This window comes from Wolffia australiana, chromosome 6 (genome assembly GCF_029677425.1).
Source record: "Wolffia australiana isolate 7733 chromosome 6, ASM2967742v1".
Lineage (NCBI taxonomy): Eukaryota > Viridiplantae > Streptophyta > Magnoliopsida > Alismatales > Araceae > Wolffia > Wolffia australiana.
Window position 1 is genome coordinate 10,554,585 of NC_135840.1, and position 19,822 is coordinate 10,574,406.

The window sequence follows — 19,822 nt, forward strand, 5'->3', positions numbered from 1 at the left end:
TGGTAAGAATTAACAAGTAAAAAAAATTTGAAACAAAATAAATTCAAATCTGTACATTGTCTAGATGAAGGAGATCTATGTAGAATGGCAGTGATATATTTTATGCATAAAATGTTTTTACCTGATGCCATATATAAATGGAGCAAAGAAAAGACACCCAACTGGACTGCAAATTGTAGATGTCACGTATATTCTTCCAACCCAAACCAATCCTCCTCCTGTGTCTAGATGATGATAGTCACAATGAAAAGAAAAGTTATTATGAAAAATTTAAGCATACAAGCTATGAAGCTAATTGATGTAATACGATCGGCCGGGATCGATCGGCTCGTATTACGCCACAAGAATTCGATGAATAATTTCGTGAATGATATGAATATATGACGATGAAGAAAACGTCGAATGAGCAAGACTCGGTCGTTTACAAGCAGGGAAGAAGAGCTCGCCGATCAAGGGGAAGATATTGACCCTAGATCAAATTCCCAATGACCCTCTTGACCGACTAGACGACTACGAGGTAAGGGGCATGTGACGGCCCTAAGATGTTCGGCGTTCAAATCAACGAATATCCTTTCAACCACAAAAATAAGATCCTATCTCTCGACGAATGTGGCTAACCCTATCCATAGATTATATTGAAAGAGGGCAGCGGACGAGATAGGGGAAGACGACACTGAAGGCAGTAATAATACTGGGAATGACGGAGGGGAGACGAGAGGGTACCTTGTATGTTGATAGTCCACGGCGTGGGAAATGGTGTCTCGACGTAGTCAAAGGTGATGGGAGATTCCGCGTGGGTGAGGCACAACAAGGGCGGAGGATGGGGTTCTTGGCTTGTAATCACCCCAAGAATGCCTCTGGATGGTGGCTCGTGTCGATTCTTGAATTTCTTGCGCAGTAGTTGATCAGGAACGCCAAGAAGGTGACTATTTCTTGAAGCTTCGATCGTTCTTGAGCGGTAGTAGATGAAGAATGCAAGAAGGTGGTGGTTTCTTGAAACCTTGGGGTTCTTGAGCGGTAGTTGATCAAGAACGCCAAGAGGGTGGCGGTTTCTTGAAATCTTGGTGGTTCTTGGTGGATGGCGATGGCAGTGGGGGACGATGGAGGCGGCAGACGATGGCGGCGGCGGGGACGATAGCCTCCAAGAAGAGGGTTCTTGAAAATAACCACCCAAGAAGTCTGTGATAGAGGGGTGTTTCTTGATCTTCTTGGATGGATCTTGGAGGAGGCCGATGGTGGCGGCGGACGACGGCGACGGCGGGGATGATAACCTCCAAGAAGAGGTTTCTTGGACGTTTCTTGGGGGCTAACAACCCAAGATTCCCAAGGAGAGGGCGTTCTTGGAGGAGGTTGGTGAAATCTTGGGGAGGAACAATGGCGATGCGTACCCGGAGTGATCTCGACGGTGACGGTTGACGATGTTTCTCCCTTGGTGACGCTTTCTTGAATCCTTGAGACCCTTCGGAGTGATCTCGACGGAGGGCTTCTTGGCTTCAAGAAGGGAGGAATTCTTGAATCTTTTAGCTTCTTCGGAGTGATCTCAACGAAGACGTTGAACGCGTTCCCATAGAGTGGTCTCGACGTGGGGGACGCGGGCTCTACTCCACGGAGTGGTCTCGACGTGTGCAGGAATAGCCAATTCCCTCTACTCTACTCACTACGATAGGTGGAGACAAGAGTTGTAAAAATTCTTTCAACAAATGACTCAAATGTTCCTTGGGCATGCTATCCCCTTATATAGTGAGGATAGGTGCCAAGTGAACGTGGGGAGAGGACGAACCGTCGCGAGACGTGGTTCGGCCTCTCCTTACAATTTGAAAATAAAAATGAAATTTCAAAAGTAAAAGATAAAAAGGCGAGGCCCAACATTGGCCCAGTCCATGAAATCCAAAGACACAATCAAAACATAAACAAACACAAGGGAAGATAGAGATGCTTACGCGGGGTACTTGAACCCCGGGTGGCGAGCGTCGATGCGAGCTGCTCGGCGTGGCTGATGTCGTCCCGTCGTGCCGTCTCCAGGATGGTCCTCCATCACTAATGGATAGGATATTGGCAAGGTAATCAAGACTGTAGAGAACCTTGTGAAGAACTATATATTTGATTTCATTTATCATTCAATTTAATCCAAAAACATAACTCAGGGAAGAAATACAAGCAGATGGTATGGCTTAGATTTGAGGGTAGAGATGGAGAGGGAACCCATCATTTTAGTCTGGTTCTATTTGTATGGATGATCCATGACAATTTCTAACAATAAAGCAATGGATGTGTACTTCAGGTGGATACATGAGTGGAGACAAAAACTCCAGAAGCTTTAGCCACTTTTTTCGTTCTTCCAAGCTTCAAAGTTATCCAGAGTGGGGGAGATGATAATCTACGTCTAATCGAGTTGTCCAAACCTTCCCAAAACTATGATGATGGGTGATTGATCTTCCCGTTGTGGTTACTTGAAGGGAAATTATGTGTGAAATAATAGTGATGACAATCACCATTCCTCTTCCAACCATGTCCACCATATCTGTCATGACGGACAAATGCCACTGGTGTAGATTGACTGGCGGGAGAGAATGGGACCCAAAAAGATATAATAGATGGAAGAACACCTGTGGTGTCACCAAGACAATAAGAGAGTCAAGGCCACATCACCTGAGGGAGTTGATCCCATACTTGAGGAGTGATATTTGAATTTAAAGAGTACTGAGATATATACCTTTAATAACTGAAATAATAATTTTTTTGTAACTTGATAGATAAAAAGCTCCTAAATCATTGCATGAATATTGTTGAAGTGGGATACATAGATGTATCTTCTTTAAATGCAAAAGAGACTCAGTTAATTTTAAGGTCTAGGATATGTTTGTCCAATTGGAAAAGTCGATCTTTATTCTATTCCGAAGTTCCCGTGATCGATGAAATGGGCAAGAAGCCAAGTAATTTTTGGACTGATGCTCTTAAGTATCCAGTTTAGGATGGCTGAATCTACCATGGCCTATTCAGTATGACTGGATGGAATGATAGTTGATGTTGGAATCTAAAAATGCATCAAATATTATTAGGTGTTAAGTTCTCTAAGCCAGATGCCCATGGTCCATGATTGTGTTTAGTGAAGATGGACACCAACCAGAGAAGATGGGAAGTAGATGAAGACTATTTATCTGGCTGAATCTGATGTTAAGATTTGGTGTTGATCAACAAGACCTAAAATCGATTCCTCCATAGAATATCAAATTTAAGATATGTCTAAAAACCAAAATATAGAAAAATAAGACTGTCTCCTTTGCACATAATACTTAGAGCATTGGATCTTTTCTTTCTGCAAAATATGCTATTAGAAATTTTATTTCCTCCACATTTAGTCTCCATTACAAGCATCACTCAAGGAAGAGGAAGAGAAAAAAGAGGGAGTGCAATAAAATTGACTTTCATGTGTATCAAATGAAGGTGGCTTCATCTATGTATACTTTATGGGGAAATTTTCATAAAAGTCCCTAACAAAAATACTTTTAATCAAATTAATCAAATTCCTGGAATGCTGAATATATACACCGAAATTCAAGAAACTGGTATGTGTGACCCTCTTGGTCGATGTGTCAATCTAGTTAATAACTCCAATGGCCTAATATGTTTTATTAAATGGATCTTGTTAATTAAATATATTGCATATATATTAATGAATGAAGTATGAATGTAACCCAATCAATTGGTTAATTCTTTGGATTTTAGGGTGCCAAGTTACATGTCATGCCCTAAGAAGATACAAAGGATTTTGTTTACTCTCTCATGGAACCTTCACCATAATTAGTTACCATGTATTTATATCCCTCATCCATGTGAGACTCTTGAATGGCTTAGGGTTTGGTTAATTGTCAAACCCTAACTGAACATCATATTTAGTACTGACACATGGAGAAATCATCAGAAAATGCCCACTTTGACATTTTTGCTACCTTGCAAGGGATTTAACTACATCATTTATTGTTAATCCAATATACTCTTATACCGAGGGAGGACGATCCCATATGGACCGTATAATCACCTTCTTGGACTTATTGCTGCATCCAAGATTTGGACAGTTTGGAATCCCTTGATTAGGTACTTTAAGGTCATAGTCAAAACACAATTGTCTATCCACAAGGCATCTTTGGTGTCTCAGGTCATATGATTACTTTCACAACCGTGATATGAATCAACCTGATTGAAAATAGGTATAATACCATTCAGGAATTCATACAGATCAATTCAATGAACTCTTTCCCCAAAGTGCATTGACTGTGTGTCCTTAATGTCTCCATACTAATGCCTACGAGACCATCCATACTCATCATATGAATGGGACTATACATTGCTATTCTATCCAGATATTTTGATGTCCTTCTCTAGGATCATTTAAAAACTAATTATCACTGTATTATGATATCATCAGCTCATTTGTATTCATGGACTTCAATTATCCACATCTCACTTTCAGTATAATGAATATATCTTGTATCAGTGAATATTGAACGAGACATTGAATGCATGATTGGCTTGAAATAAATGTATATTTCCAATAGTGCCTTCATTATATAACGCAATATGGGAGAAAAAGGATCCCCACTAGAAGGATGTGGTGAGCATAACTTTGGATGAAATGTGAGGTAACCAACATGGTTTGGCAGCTAACAAGTAAAACATGATATTGTGGAGGCAGGGGATTTGATGGGAAGAGGCACGCCTAGTGACAAAGGGCAGGCACAATGCAAGCATGTGATAGAAACATCAAGATGCTGGTGTTGTGGTAGAATATGAGTGCAACAACAAGTTGTGGGCAGAACTGGAGGTGCTTGGCATGGGTATATGGGAAAGATGAGTGATGGTATTCAACATGTCAGGGTAGCGGCTGTAAGGACATATGTAACCAGGTACCACCTAGGAAGGGTGAAGTAGAATAAGGGCTCTCCTAGCGTAGTGACAAGGCGCAACAATAAACATATGGCATTCATAGGGGAAGGATATAATTTGAACATGGAATACCCTAAATTTGATAACATTTGAATCAATTCAAAGAAAATTGTAATGATGAAACTTGGATTACATGGTCTTATGCACCTCCTGAAGGGCAAAGAGAAACAGAGAGAGCCAGGTCTGAAATGGGCTGAATGAGACAATATAACCAATCATACCCTATTAGCATAAATACAAATCAGAATTTTTTTTTCATCTCTCTATATGATAATGTAATTCTTTTTCATTATCATTTTAAAATATAATTGATCAAACAGATTTACTGATACAATAATCATCAACTTATCTCCAATACAAATATTTCATTTACACAAAATTAAATATTTAATACAATAAATAGTCATCAGTAGTTTATTAAAATTATCTACATTAAAAATCCAAAGTTCTGTGCAGATCTGAAGTTTTTATGCAAACAGAATAATACTAAATGTAAAAGAAATGATAATGTACTTAAATTTAACCAAATAGAGATGGATGAAGATCCAGGAAATGTTTTTTTTTCTTCTTTAACATCAAATACTACCATTTATCTTTATCAATTTTATAAGAAGAGAAATATTCACAATATAAATATTCATAAAATAATAACAGTGGAACAAGCCAATAGATACTATTTACTATATGAAGCCCAAAAGCCACAGCAACAGATTTCCACTCAATCACAATTTATGAGTTTTAATGGGATATTTTTAAAATCTGTGTCAACTTAATTTCTCATGGAAGATTATGATTTGATTAAAATAAGTACGCAAGATTGAATATTCAGATGTTTTTAATTGTACAAATTTATAGCGAGATCTGGAAAGATAAGAGCTATATGTATCTATTCATTTAATACATCTTGTTACTCTGCACATATAGGGATAAGAAAGTACACAAGTTTTCAAATAGTGGATTTGATATTTTTGATGAAACTTGATTTTTAGGCCGATGATTTAGGATTAAAAATATGTTAAAATATTAACAAAGAACACAGTCTTCACCCATTCCAAACACAATGAATACTAGGTTCTTAAATGCATGCATAGGAACATAAATATTATAAATCAGACATGTCTACATATTAATATTTCATCTAAATGAAAATATTATGAAAATCAAATAAAAACTGATACCATTGATTTTTAAATTAATTAAATCAATTATTTTCACCCCAGAAATTCCATCTACATTTGAATCAAACAGACATTTATTATCTCATTACACATCAAGAAATCAATTTTTTCTTAAATATTCCCTACATGCTACGGTGAACTAGTTTATGGACATAAATGATTAGTTACCATAAAAATTATGGTTGAATGAGCATGATAAATAAAAATAAATATTTATATTTCTTGAAGTAATCACATTCCAAAAATGAGATTTTATTTGTCTTTACGTAAATAATATATCAGTGCCAGCAAGGTAAACAGACCAAGCCTAACATGGATAGAGCAGTCTGCATTTAATAACATTTGAAAAGTTCTAGACCACTTTAAAAGTTTGTGTCATTTAAAATATGCATAAAAAATGTTCATAAGAGGTATGTATTTAAAGAGGAAATGTTAAAGAACTGAAACTCTTACTTTTAATTCCTTACTATTTAGAAATCATGAGACCCATTCACTCTAAATAAAAATTTTGTATACTAGCAAGTGTGTACAAGAAATATCTTCTATCGATTATCTTCAGTGAATATCCTAAAAGGAAAGCTAATCTTTTTTACCTAAAATCTATATTATTTTAAAAACATATCAGATTCACATGATGGCTGTAAATTATGTAAACTGATATTTTCTAGACCATGTGTTAACAAGATATGCAAATGAATACCACCTTTGCATCTATTCACTTTTAAAGTTTTCTTCATGTGGCTATATTAATTATCTTTAAAATACTTGATATTATCATGAATTCAATTTTTTACTTGGATAAATTAAATTCCAAAAAAATTGTCATTTATTAATAAACAAACCCATATTATTTTCTATAAATAAAATGATTCATCATTTGTAAACCGATATAGCTGAATGTTTGTTATACAAAGTTTTCACGCTACAGAAAATTTTAATGGTCTTTTTTAATCAATTCATTAAATCAGGACATTGATACAAAAACTACGACACCAGATCATCTCCGCCATGAGTTAAGAGATGAAGGATTTTCAAAAGAATCCATAAATAAGAATAAATTAAGCTATCCGATCCGATTAAAACTGATCAAATTTTATAGTGCTAATATCCATTAGAAAATTTACTATAACCGCTAAAATACCAATAGTATAAAATATACTAGATAAGTAATTTATTTAATGTCAACTGATAACATGTTGAATGATCTATTTTACATCTTAGGTAAGATAAAATATAGTCCCATACTAAGTTTTTATTTAAAATGATCAATGATTCTTTAAAAATACACTTATTAGAGGTCAAATATAGGGGTAAAATATATGAGAACAGATAATAAGTGTGTTATCAGCCCTAGTACCCCCTTGTATCATAGGTAGGTAAGAACAGTTCTGTAAGAACAAAACAACCCATAGAACCAGGTTTTAGACATAGTGATAACCAGTCTAAAATCAGCCATTTTACGAAGAAATTCGTAAGAAATTAGCCATTTTTTCTAAAATGGTGTATAGGAGTTAGAGTTACTGGTAATAAGTTTAAATATATTATACTAGAAAAGTTTAAATTATAAAATGAGAGAGCAAGGATTGGCTGTGAGGCTTCACCAATTGAGAACTCCTCAGCTCAGTCCAAGGAGGCTTCGCCGATTGAGAACACCTCAGCCAAAAAGACAATGGAGGGCTCACCGATTGAGAACACCTGGAGGCATCGCCGATTGAGATCACCTCAGGCTTTACATGCTTCGCCGATTGTGAACACCTCGTTTACTCGTGGTTAAGAAAAACTTTTATTTTTTACAAGGGCAAGTTTCTATATAACAGACACAATACAAAGTTGTTATCTATATATATATAAAAGCTCGAAACTTGCCCTTGTAAAAAATAAGGGTTTTGCTTAACCACGAGTAAATGAGGTGTTCTCAATCGACGAAGCCTCTAAATCCTGAGGTGATCTCAATCGGCGATGCCTCTAGGTGTTCTCAATCTGCGAAGCCTCTAAGGTGTTCTCAATCGGCGAAGCCTCCGTGGACTGTGATGATGAGTTCTCAATCGATGAAGCCTCCAAGTACTGAGCTTTGGATTTCTCAATCGGCGAAGCCTCACAACCAATCCTTGCTCTCTCATTTTTAATTTAAACTTTCTAATATAATATATTTAAACTTATTATCAATAACTCTAACTCCTATACACCATTTTAGAAAAAATGGCTAATTTCTTACGAATTTCTTCGTAAAATGGCTGATTTTAGACTGTCATTATCACTATGTCTAAAACCTAGTTCTATGGGTTTTTTTGTTCTTACAGAACTGTTCTTACCTACCTATGATACGAGGGGGTACTAGGGCTGATAACACACTTATTATCTGTTCTCATATATTTTACCCGTATATTTGACCTCTAATATGTGTATTTCTATCTGAAGATATTATATATAATTAAAAATCAGTTAAATTATTATCAGGAATCTGATTCATATTTATGGGAAATAGTAATGTGTATAACACTAAAATGTCTAATCTGAAGATGAACACTCAATGCATTTTATTGAAAATGCCTATGTGTTTTGATGGATGTTCAAAGTTGAATATGCTAAAGTCAATCGATTTGGCATCAGATTGTTCATGGATCATCATATAAGGAAGCATGTAGATAAGGATCACTGAAATTGTATACTTCAAACTATGTATCTCGCATATGTAGTGGTTGACTATGTTCATGTCTATATAGACATACTATTGAGTTCTGTGCCTTGGTTTGTCCATGGAAAACATGTTTCCATGGACGTGTAAGCGTGTCAATCAATTCATAATCATTTTTAAAAACAAAACATCAAATGTAGCTTTTGGGGAACTCATTCCAACCTTGACTTTGCCACTCTGAGATTGTTATGAAGCCGTTCAAGCCTTTGGTCCCTAGAAGTATCCATGCGATCACTCTGCTGTTGGATCTCCACGTCTTCTTCTTTAAATCTTGTTGAAAATATAGAAAATAGAAGGTTTAAGTCTTCTTTAAATCTTATCACCATGAAGACACTCTCTTTGGATGAGAGGAGAAGAGAGTGGAGAAAGGGAGGGGCTCTCAAATCTGGCTTGCATGGGTGCTTGAAATGAGATCCCTTTCTCTCTTTATATTTCACTTAAAGTTTTTCTCAAAAACCCTAAAAGTAAAATACATCCACCAAAACTCTTATGACCTTATGTGTGTGACCCTCTAGGCCCATGTATCATTCTAGTTAATAGACCAACCTTATTAATTAACTCTATCAACATATATCAATTAAAAAGATCGATTTAACCCAATCAATAGGTTAAGTTTCTAGACCCTGGGGTGCCAAGCTACACCTCGTGCTCTAGAAAATACAAGTAGTGTTACTCTCTCATGGAATCTTTACCGTCATTGGTCACCGTATATGTGTAATCCATTACCCGCGCGAGACTCTCAAACAATTAGGGTATGGTTAATAATCAAACCCTAGCCCTTCATTCGATTAGTGCTGATGTGTAACAGGGATCATTGGAGAACGCCTTCTCTAATATCCTCACTACCTTGGCCATGGATTTTTCTACATCGTCTTCCTTGAGTTAATCTCCTCTTATACCGAGGGCAGATGATCTCGTTTTGACTTCTCAATCATCTCTGTAAGCTTCTTACTACATCCAAGATATGATTTATTTAGATCCCATGATTAGAGGCTCATAAGTCGTAGTCAAAATGAATCAACCTGATTGACATTTAGGTATAATACCATTCAGGAATTCATACGGATCAATTGAGTGAACTTTTTTTCCAAAGAGCACTCACAATCTATCCTTAGTGTTGTCACACTAATAGCCGCAAGATCAGCTATATTTATCGTATAAGTAGGATCAGCTAGTGCTATTCTATCTGGATAATTCGATGTCTGTCTCAACTATCCATCGAATATGAATATTTGGAATACATGTTTAAAGACTAATGATCGCTATATTATGATCTCATCATAATTCACTAAGTCATTGCACATATTCATGGACTTCATTATAGACATCACACAGAATAATATTGAACGTAAATATTTTATTCAATGAACTTAAAGAAACATGGTAATGTGATTGGCTTGATGGCCACATAGTATCCATCACATACATAGTTTGACTGTATGGTAAATTATACAAATCATTGATACCGTTCTTTGTCATTGATCAAAGAATTATATTGACCAGACATCATTTGACCACTCAAAGATGATGGCCAATGTGGACTTATCTACCTAACTTTAATATTTTTATCCCAGTTAATGGATTAGTTTATAGAGCCAATAAATAGATGAGTAAAATAAAATCTTTGTAAAATTTTCAAGAAATTTAGAAGCCAAATTCTTGGATAAATTGTAAGGATAACTTTCAACTTTTATGGCTTGTAATTATTCAAGTTAGAAACTAAAGCACTTACCATCTTCTCTCTCCCTCACACACATTTAACTCATTTGAACATTTACTTTCACTTTCATTTTATGAGTCTACATAGGCATATGGCCTATTGATCTTTCTCATGGTGAAAAATCACACTACAAAGAACAAGAAAGAGATCTTGCCTTCAGGAGAAACTTTTAGATGGGTTTTTCAGCCTTTTTATCGCACTATGTTTGTTGCTGTAATCATTTCAAAGACCATGGCTTTTTTAATATTTCACTGAAGATGATTTAAGATATTTAGCATGATTTTTCAATAATTTGGGAAATTTAGTACGAATTTATAATTCCACGATATGCCTTTTATAATTCCACGATAAAGTCAATGAAATTTTGAAATATGAAAGTTAAAATTAAAGCCATTACCTTATCTTATTTGTCTATATCATTACTAATTCATTTGATCATTGATACATCTTAGAATTACAATCTCTTCCATTTCATTTTTAAAATCCATGCAGCCATATCAACCAGTAGTTTTAGAGCTATTCTCTCACTCCTTTGGGGAACAATTTCACTAAAAGTAGTAAGCAAGATATTTTCCTCTCCCTAAATATTTTTAGGCTGATTTAAAATTGTTTTATTGGCATGTATTTTTCTTACATCATTTCAAATCCAATTTTTAATATTTTAACCAAATGATTCTTGGTATCTACATTAAATTTTAAATAATTTATAACTTCATTTCATGGAGGAATATCAATAATTATTTTAAACTTTTCTAGATTATAAAATAAATATATAAGTCAAATTCCACCATTCAGAATTAAAGCGATTATATGTATATTGAACTCATTAATATTTACTCATTTGACTACTGGATGTTTTTAAAATCACAGAGTTAACCGTTGATTCTTTACGTGTTTATCATTACTTTTAGCGCTTGTGATAGATCTCATATCCCTTTTTTTGGTGAAAAATTTGGTACTTTGGTTTGGAAGTCCATAAAGGCATATTTAGCCCTAATTTTAGATATTACTCTCTCTCTCTCTCTCTCTTTGTAAAAAAATCACACTAGAAAGTGAAATCATGAGATCTGAATTTTTAAAGAGTATTTAAGTACTCTAGATTTTTTCCAACACCACATTTGTTGCTTACACCATTTAAAATTATGGAACACTTACTATAATTGGCTTTATGTTTAATGACTTATAAAAATGGAAAATTGAAAATATGCCAGTTAAAAGTCAAAGGAGTAATCATGTCTTAATTCAAACCTGATATCTTTTTCTCTTGACTAAAAATTAATCTACAAAGAGAAACCAAGGGATTTCACCTCTTTCAAAAATTTTAAGGCTATATGTATAAAATTAAAGCTATTACCCTATATTATTTTCAGGTGACTCAAATTTAAGGTTTCAATTCACCATTGGTGCTTAACAAATAAACTCATTTTCATGAAGATGAAGTCAAGAAGAGTACCAAATCTTCCCTGAATTAATGATCAAAGGGTGGGAATGCCAGCTGCCAACCCCTAACTTCAGTTTGTGATTTGCCCCTTTCTTCTCTTCCATGTTGGCATAGGTCTTCATCTTATTCAGCCTCCTCTGATGCCATTCTGAGTGCTAGGGAGTTCTCAGAGGGTGTCATACCCCTCTCTTGCTCGCACAACCATTTGAAGGGTATTCAGACACCGTTCTGGATCTAGATTGGGAGATACCTCAAATTGAAGACGAAAAGCTTCATTTTAAAGCTCCAAAGGAATCATCACCAGCAATAAGTACTGTGTGCTGGCCGGGGGTGTTATTCAGAGGCTGTTGAATTGCCCCTAGCAGTCCCTCGTGGCCAGAAACCGCTTTCGGATACATGACGTTGACGGCTGGGAGCAGAGATAGATGGATCTTCCCCTGGCCATCTGATCTCCTTCAAAGGAAGTCCAATGGCTGCGACTTGCCATGGGCCCCTTTTACTTATGGTGCACCCACAAGCCATATCAGTCGACCTGTCATCAGCCCTATCACTCATTTTCTCCTTTCCGATTCATCCTCATCAGTCTTCATGGCCAATCAGATGCCTAGAAGTGGAAAGAAAGAGAATTCTATAAATTTTGAAAAATTGATGGCGGGACGCAGCCCGAGCCCCCAGGAACGTCTTCGGAGACATCGCCATCGTCATCGACATCACCGCCGGCTCGCGTTCAGCCTGCCCGACAAGCCAAGGCGACGGGGCGCACACCCGGATTCAAATATCCCAGGTAACGGGCACGCTATCAGCGTTTTCTTTTGTTGTTTTCATCCGAATTACTATACGCGTTTCTCGCATTTTCCACCATCGGTATTATCTCTCGTCTCTCCTTTTTCTTTATCTCTTTCCACTATCAATTATCCGTTGTAGTGAGGGAAAATACAAACTATAAGGATTTTCCCCTCCACCCCACTAATGGGCCTAGAACCCCCCCTTTTCTCCCCTTATTGTTAGCTTGTTAGGGGCCCATCCACGTTCCCCCCTATAAAAGGGGAACGTTGGGTGCCCTAAGGGACACCCTTGACTTGCGTTTTTTATCTAAGTATCGTTGAAGTTGAAGGGTCACGACCCATTGAGAGGAAGAAGGAGGGAATGAGAAGCTAAAGCTTGAGGAAGAAGAGCTCATGGGAGGAGAAAGAACACGCTGTGGGAGACTCATCGGCCGCCCCGATCCGTTCTCTCTCGGCGCTTCTTCCGGCGGTGCTACGCGGAGTCACCGTTCTCAATGAACATCGCCATCAAACTTGCACCAACGTCGAGCGGGGCCTCCCACTTCCGAGAGTGGAAAATCGCTTTGGCCCCGACGGACCAACGGCTATGGCGTCGATTCTCTTCTTGCTGCTGGGTTTGGAGTGACGACCATCCAGTACCCCGACTTGCTGACTACCTGGTAGACCCATGTGCGACCTCGTGGAAGCGCGCGAAGCTGGGTGGAGATTCTACTCCTCTCCGGGCCGCCTGTCGAGAGCTCGTCGTCCGATCAACACCAAATGTGATGGTTCGGTGCCAATGAAAGATGGAGGTATCGGACTACGACAGTGGCATCATCCAACGGAGAATCCTAACCGTATTGAACTAAGATGAGATGCAAGACGCGACAGAGTGGCACATGCAAGTGCCGATTTACCAAGAATTCTGACTCCCGGAGGATCGACAGAAGTCACCCGGTGGTGGAGGGATTAGACTTCTCGAGCCTCGTCTGAGAGGAAGAGGATGATTACGGCACCAAACGGAGCAACTCCGCCGGTGAATATATTAAGATATTATAAGAGATGAAATAATAATAATGAATTCATAATGATAATGTGGAAGATGAGTAGTAAGTAGAAATAAGTAGTAAGAGTTATCAAGAAATAGGGAAAAGGTAATGGTAAGATATTCATACAATAAAATGTTAATTATATTAATATTTAAAATTATTAGTTTTGATAGATATTAGAAATAGTAAGTAAGTAGTATAATGAAGCTGATTTGTTGTATTATATAATAAAGGAAGAGAGTGAGATACATAGTGGGAGAATGATTCTTAGATTTTACTTAAAATATAAGACTAATTAGCTAGAGAAACTGACAAGATACTACTCTTATTACAAGGTATAATTATTATGGTTGTTTATTTCAAGTGATATTTAAGTTATATTTAGGATAGGATAGATAAATATAGCAGTTAAATGGATATTATGGTCAAGGAAATTTATGAATAGTGTATTTATTTTAGTGGAAGATTAGAGGAAGAATTCAGAGTTTTAGTATTAATGATAGTAAGAAATATATAATTTAATTTTATGTCAAATAGGGAAATCGAGAAAGATTTATGTACGATAAGAGTTTTAGTATTATTTGAAATAAGGGAAAATAGGTTTTGATTTCAAGAATAGTTTACTTAACCAGGTAGACAGTGAGAGCTAGAAGATAATAGAGGAGGTTTCTTGAAGAGTTAAATATATATATATATATATATTATGATTAAGGGATATATTAAAGTAATAAAATAGAGTTTATATGGTTTTTATTTTAATAGGTAATTTTTATTCTTTTCAACACTTGAAAGAGGCCAATCTCTTAAATTTGGTTGAACTCACACACAGGTGTCAATATGAACTTAATCAAAGAACCTAAAACTAATAAATTAGAAAAGATCTACCCGATGGAATGGACGGGATCGCTGATGAATCAAATCGTAGGTGCTAAATGGCAGATTTGAGTGAACTTTTTAGTGACTATTAATATTTAAATTTATCATCTAAAAAATCATTTGGCACTTAATTATTGAAATTGGCCTTAATTAATTATTAAGTATTTATAAGTATTTTTTAGACTAACCCCACTAGACTCATAGAGTCAAGTGGAATGAATCTCGCTTCTCTTTTAGAGTTTTTGATATTTTCAGGTTAAGGTATCATTTGAGGGTTATTGGGATAAGGAAAAGAGGTTCGAGAAGGCCCAATCACGTTCAGAGGTCCAGGGGTGGCATAGAGTTGTAGCTTGCATGACTTTAATGAGCCTTTAATCTCATTAAGGCTAAATCTTCAAAAAAGGCAAGCCAAGTGAGCAACCATAATGAGGAGAAATAAGAGGACTCAAACCTGATTGGAGGACACTTCTTCAACAGGATTGAGGCTGCAGAAAAGATCTGGACCATTCGAAACCTTGGGAGATCCAAGGGTCATCATTTTCTTCTCTTTCCTATAAAAACCCCTCACAATCCAATGTAATACTCACTCTTGTTTCAACATAAATCCATGATTTAGTGGCCTGTGTGAAATTGATCTTGAGTCCTCTTACCTTTAGTGAGAGTTGGGTAGAGCAGGGGCATTCCTGAGCAAGAGCTGCTAGAGAAGTGGAAGAGTCTTGATCACCTTGGGCCTTGGCTGGTGGGACAAAGAGGTTTGATCTCTAGTTCTTCCCCTCATCCCTATATGTTCACCTTTTCCTGCAGGTTAGTCTTGGAGCAGCTAGCCAACATCTAGACAGTTCCAATGCCCCCAACATCGAGATGGTTAAATTTACTTTATTTTATTTTAAATTTAAAATAATTCTAAATAAATCCCTTAAAATTCCCAAAAATCATACTTCATCTAATGTTTTCTTTTAGGATAAATTTTGATATAGATAAAATATCATAATTATAATTTTAGTAAATCTAGTTACTCTGCTTCATAGGTAATATATTATAAGTATAAAACAAACCAAAAAAATATTTTAAACAGAAAATTCACTAACTATTACGTTTCTCCCTAAGGATCGACCCTTACTCTCCCTAGGCTTGTAAGGTTTATAATATTATTGTTTTAAAAATTCAGATTACCAAATGAGTACAATTATTGATTATTTTTATCAATAATACACCCCAAAATCTGAGTTATCAATCACCCAAATCACCCTAATTCAGGCAGGCAGAGAATAGGGATACCAAGTGCTGGCCCCTAGCTTTGGTATGCATCTATGCTTGCTTTCCTCCATGCTAACACAATTTAGAGATGGCTGGAACTCCTGTGGCTTTGTCCTGGTCTCTCGTGGCAGTTGTCGATTCCAGTGTGAAGATGCTGAAATTAGGGTTGAAAACCTCTTTTTAAGGTTGAGGAGAGACCTTCGATGGTCTTGTAAAGCTTGTAGGATGACTCATCATCCCTAATCCCCCTCCCTTCTTACTGGAAGTCGATGGCTAGGGGAGCAGATGGATGTATTTGCCCCTAGCATTTGTCTCTTGTTTCAAGAGGGGTTAATAGCTAGAATTAAATTGCCGTTGGCTCTTGATGCAGCCCTACCATTTTAGTTCCCTCGTTAGCTTTTCCCCTTCCTGACTATCCGGTGAGGCACCTTACCATACTTTTCAACACCCGTCCTTTTCAACTCTGGTAACCAGTCAAGAAACTATAAGAAAAAAATATTGATGAAACTATGTAGAGCAAGAAAATATCAGCCAATCAAGATTTTATCAGTACATTTAAATAGTCTTGATATGATGCACGCTTCACCAGGATCAGCTCAAAGCCCAGTCATATTTTATTTCCACGTTTCTTAAGATCATGGCCTGTTGGATCGTGATCCTTTTCGTCTCTTTTCGACCTCGCCTAGTGTGGATCTGAAAGAAACCATTTGAAAGATGTTTCAAATCTGAAAATTTGAAAAATGATTGCTGAATAAATATTAAACAGGTTTATGAAGCAAATAAAACAAAGTTCTTCCCAAGGCGCATGCATGGGCTATCTCTATGTTGGGCCTCTCAATTTTGGACCATGTGGGGCTCAATGGGCTCTTTGTGCTGATCCTCCCAAGCACTATTGCTCCTTGTGCGGTGGGGCTAGCTGGTCGCAGTCTAGCTTGAATGCGCTACATTTGCTGGCATATAACTGGCTTGAGCACTACCACACCTTTCTTGGCTGTTAGATAAATTTATTCTCTGAAAAATCACTTATTTATTTAAATTTGAATTTAGCCTGAAAAATCACTTAATCACCAACAAGAGAGAGAGAAGAATGAAACCCATATTTTGAATAAGGTTAACACATATTTTGAATGAAAATACTGGACCTGTAAAATAATTAACAATCATAATAAAATGTGTTATTTTGATAGAAAAGGTCCAATTAAGTCTTGAATTGTTAATTCAATTGAAAATGAGGATAATGACAATAAGGTGGTGCCAAAAATAACCTTATGTAGGAATTCATGCATCAAAATGGATTCATCATGTACTTGGTATTGGATATTCTAAAGATGTATATTTGTTTTACTTTAGTTTGGTTATACGTGACATACGTATAACCAAACTAAAGTAAAGTTAGTTTGGTTAGGTAGTTATAGTAAATGAAGGAAGATTAAGATGTAGGGACTTGGGGAATAAGAGGAGAGATGGATAAGAAAAAGGATAAGCACTAGAAAGATTGGGGAAGATATTTTCTCATTGTCTATTTATTTAGTGGGTGAGGTAGGCTACAGATATCAGATAGGAGTTTGAGAGCTAAAGAGGTAGGGAGAGAATATACTTTAATTCTTTGAAGATCTTATGAAATTAGGTAGAGAGAGATAATGCTAGAAGATAATGGAAAAAAATAGTGGATAATAAGAGTAATTAAGAGATAATCATTAATATTACTATAGGATTTGGGGATAAATTCTATAAATATAATACAATATATAAAAGAAAATTATAATTGAAATATATATTATAAAATTTAAAATTATAAAATAAATTATAAAAGTTAAAATTGTAAATAAAATAAATTATAAAAGTTAAAATTATAATTAAAAATAAATTGAGCCAGCAAGTCTCGGGTGTGAGGCTTCGCTGATTGAGAAATCCTCAGCTCAGTACTCCGGTTTCGCTGATTGAGCATTTAATAAGTGATTTCAATATAGTTTTTGTAACTTAACATTGAGATAATAGGAGATAAAAGTAGAAAAAATGTTTGTGGTCATTAGGCATTCGATGAAATGCTTCAAAGAGGTCGATCTATGAAATATACATTCAAATATGAATTTTGGTCTTGATTGATAATAAATCTATGGGTTGAATCATTTTTATCAACTAGACATAAACCATATATGGTTTAGAGTTCACCCAAATTTCTCTGATTAAGGAAGCTGAGAATGGGATGCCGATCGCCCTTCTAATGTCACTATTTGGTTTGGTTGTCTTCTTCCATGCTGGCACATTTATTGGAAATTATGGGCCTCCTCAAGGGGTTTCCTGAGCCAGCCAAGCTGTCCTCGATCTGTTATGGACTCCGATTTGACTGGATGGGCCCTGTACGGGTCCCCCCCCCACCCCCATAGCTGTAAAGTTTCATTAGAAGATAATGAACTTGGGCCATGAGAACTCTTTTTAAGGGTTGAGTATAGCTGTGAGAGACTCTAAATGATGTGGTCTGGTCTTGGGGTTCCCTATGGCCATTGTATCACCGCAAGCGTTCCCCCTTGGCCAACAAGAGTTTTGGCCTGAAGGAGGGTGACAATGGATGGATCTATCCTTGGCTGTGGATGGATGAATGAATGTGATTAAATTACAGCTGTGGTCCTTTCTGAAGTGATGCACCCTTAAGCCTTGTCAGCTGCCCCATGAACAACAGAGATTTTGATTTACCGTCGGTGCGGCCCCCTGCCATCCTCATTAGTGTCCACGGCCATTCATGACCCTACAAAATAAAGAAAATAAAAAAATGGGTATAAATCACATTATTCGATCTTCCTTTAAAAGATCATATGCTCGAGACTATTGAATTATACTTCGCCCCGTTATGGCACTTATATTGCACCCCGTTAGGGCACATGCTACGGGCCGAGTTGGCTCAAAACTCAGTAGTTTTCTTTCCTCTTCTCTTAAGTTTACAGCTTGTTGGGCTATGATCCTTCTCTTTTGTTTTTGGGTTCCATTCCACCACCAAAATAGAAATAAAAAGATAGAAATCATAATTCCATATTGGAGGAATAAAAATTTTGTTCCTATATAAATTGCACTCATTTATGACTATTGAATTAGATAAAGCCCTTTCCCCATGCGCGGGTTGTGCATTGCGAGATACTGGTTCTTTGTGTGGGCCTCTCTATGGAGCTCGATGTTGGCCCTCCATGTGCTGATGGTGTTTCATTGCATTGCTGCTGCATGGGCATCGCATGGCTTCAATGCTGTTGTGCCTCCATAGATCGGTTGGCGTGCACTCTAGCTAATACCCATTTTTTTGGTTGTCCTCCTTTTTTCATTAAATTATAAAATATAAAAGGTCACACTCAAGAGAATAAGTGAGCCCAAAAACCTATTTATCCGTCCCATTAAAATTCACAGTGTTAAAACATAATTTTATTGAGAAAAATTTTGGACCACAAAATTATGTAAAATCATAAGAAAAAGTGTATTTTAATAAAATGGCCACATAACTGCATGAATTGTTAATTTATATGAAAATTAAGATTATATAAATGTTGTGATGCCAAAAATAGCCTAAAAATATGTATGCTTTCACAGATCATTCGCGTTTGATGCCTCAAGACCATTTCCTTTTCTTTGATGATATGCGTAAAAATTTAATTCTTGTAAAAAAATAAAAAGGTTGCTATCAATGGGTGAGATTGCAAAGAGATTGATGATGCCTGATAAATGCCTTTTCTTTTCCCAATCAAATGGTTGTCACATTCTCAAGCTATATCTCCATCCAAAAAGTATAATTCCTCACAATAAATAATCAGATGACAACATGTGGTGGGGTGAGACTTTGATTTTGTCATCCGATTTTTAATTTTGAGGAGTTATCCTTTTTGGATGGAGATATAACTTGATAATGTGACAAACA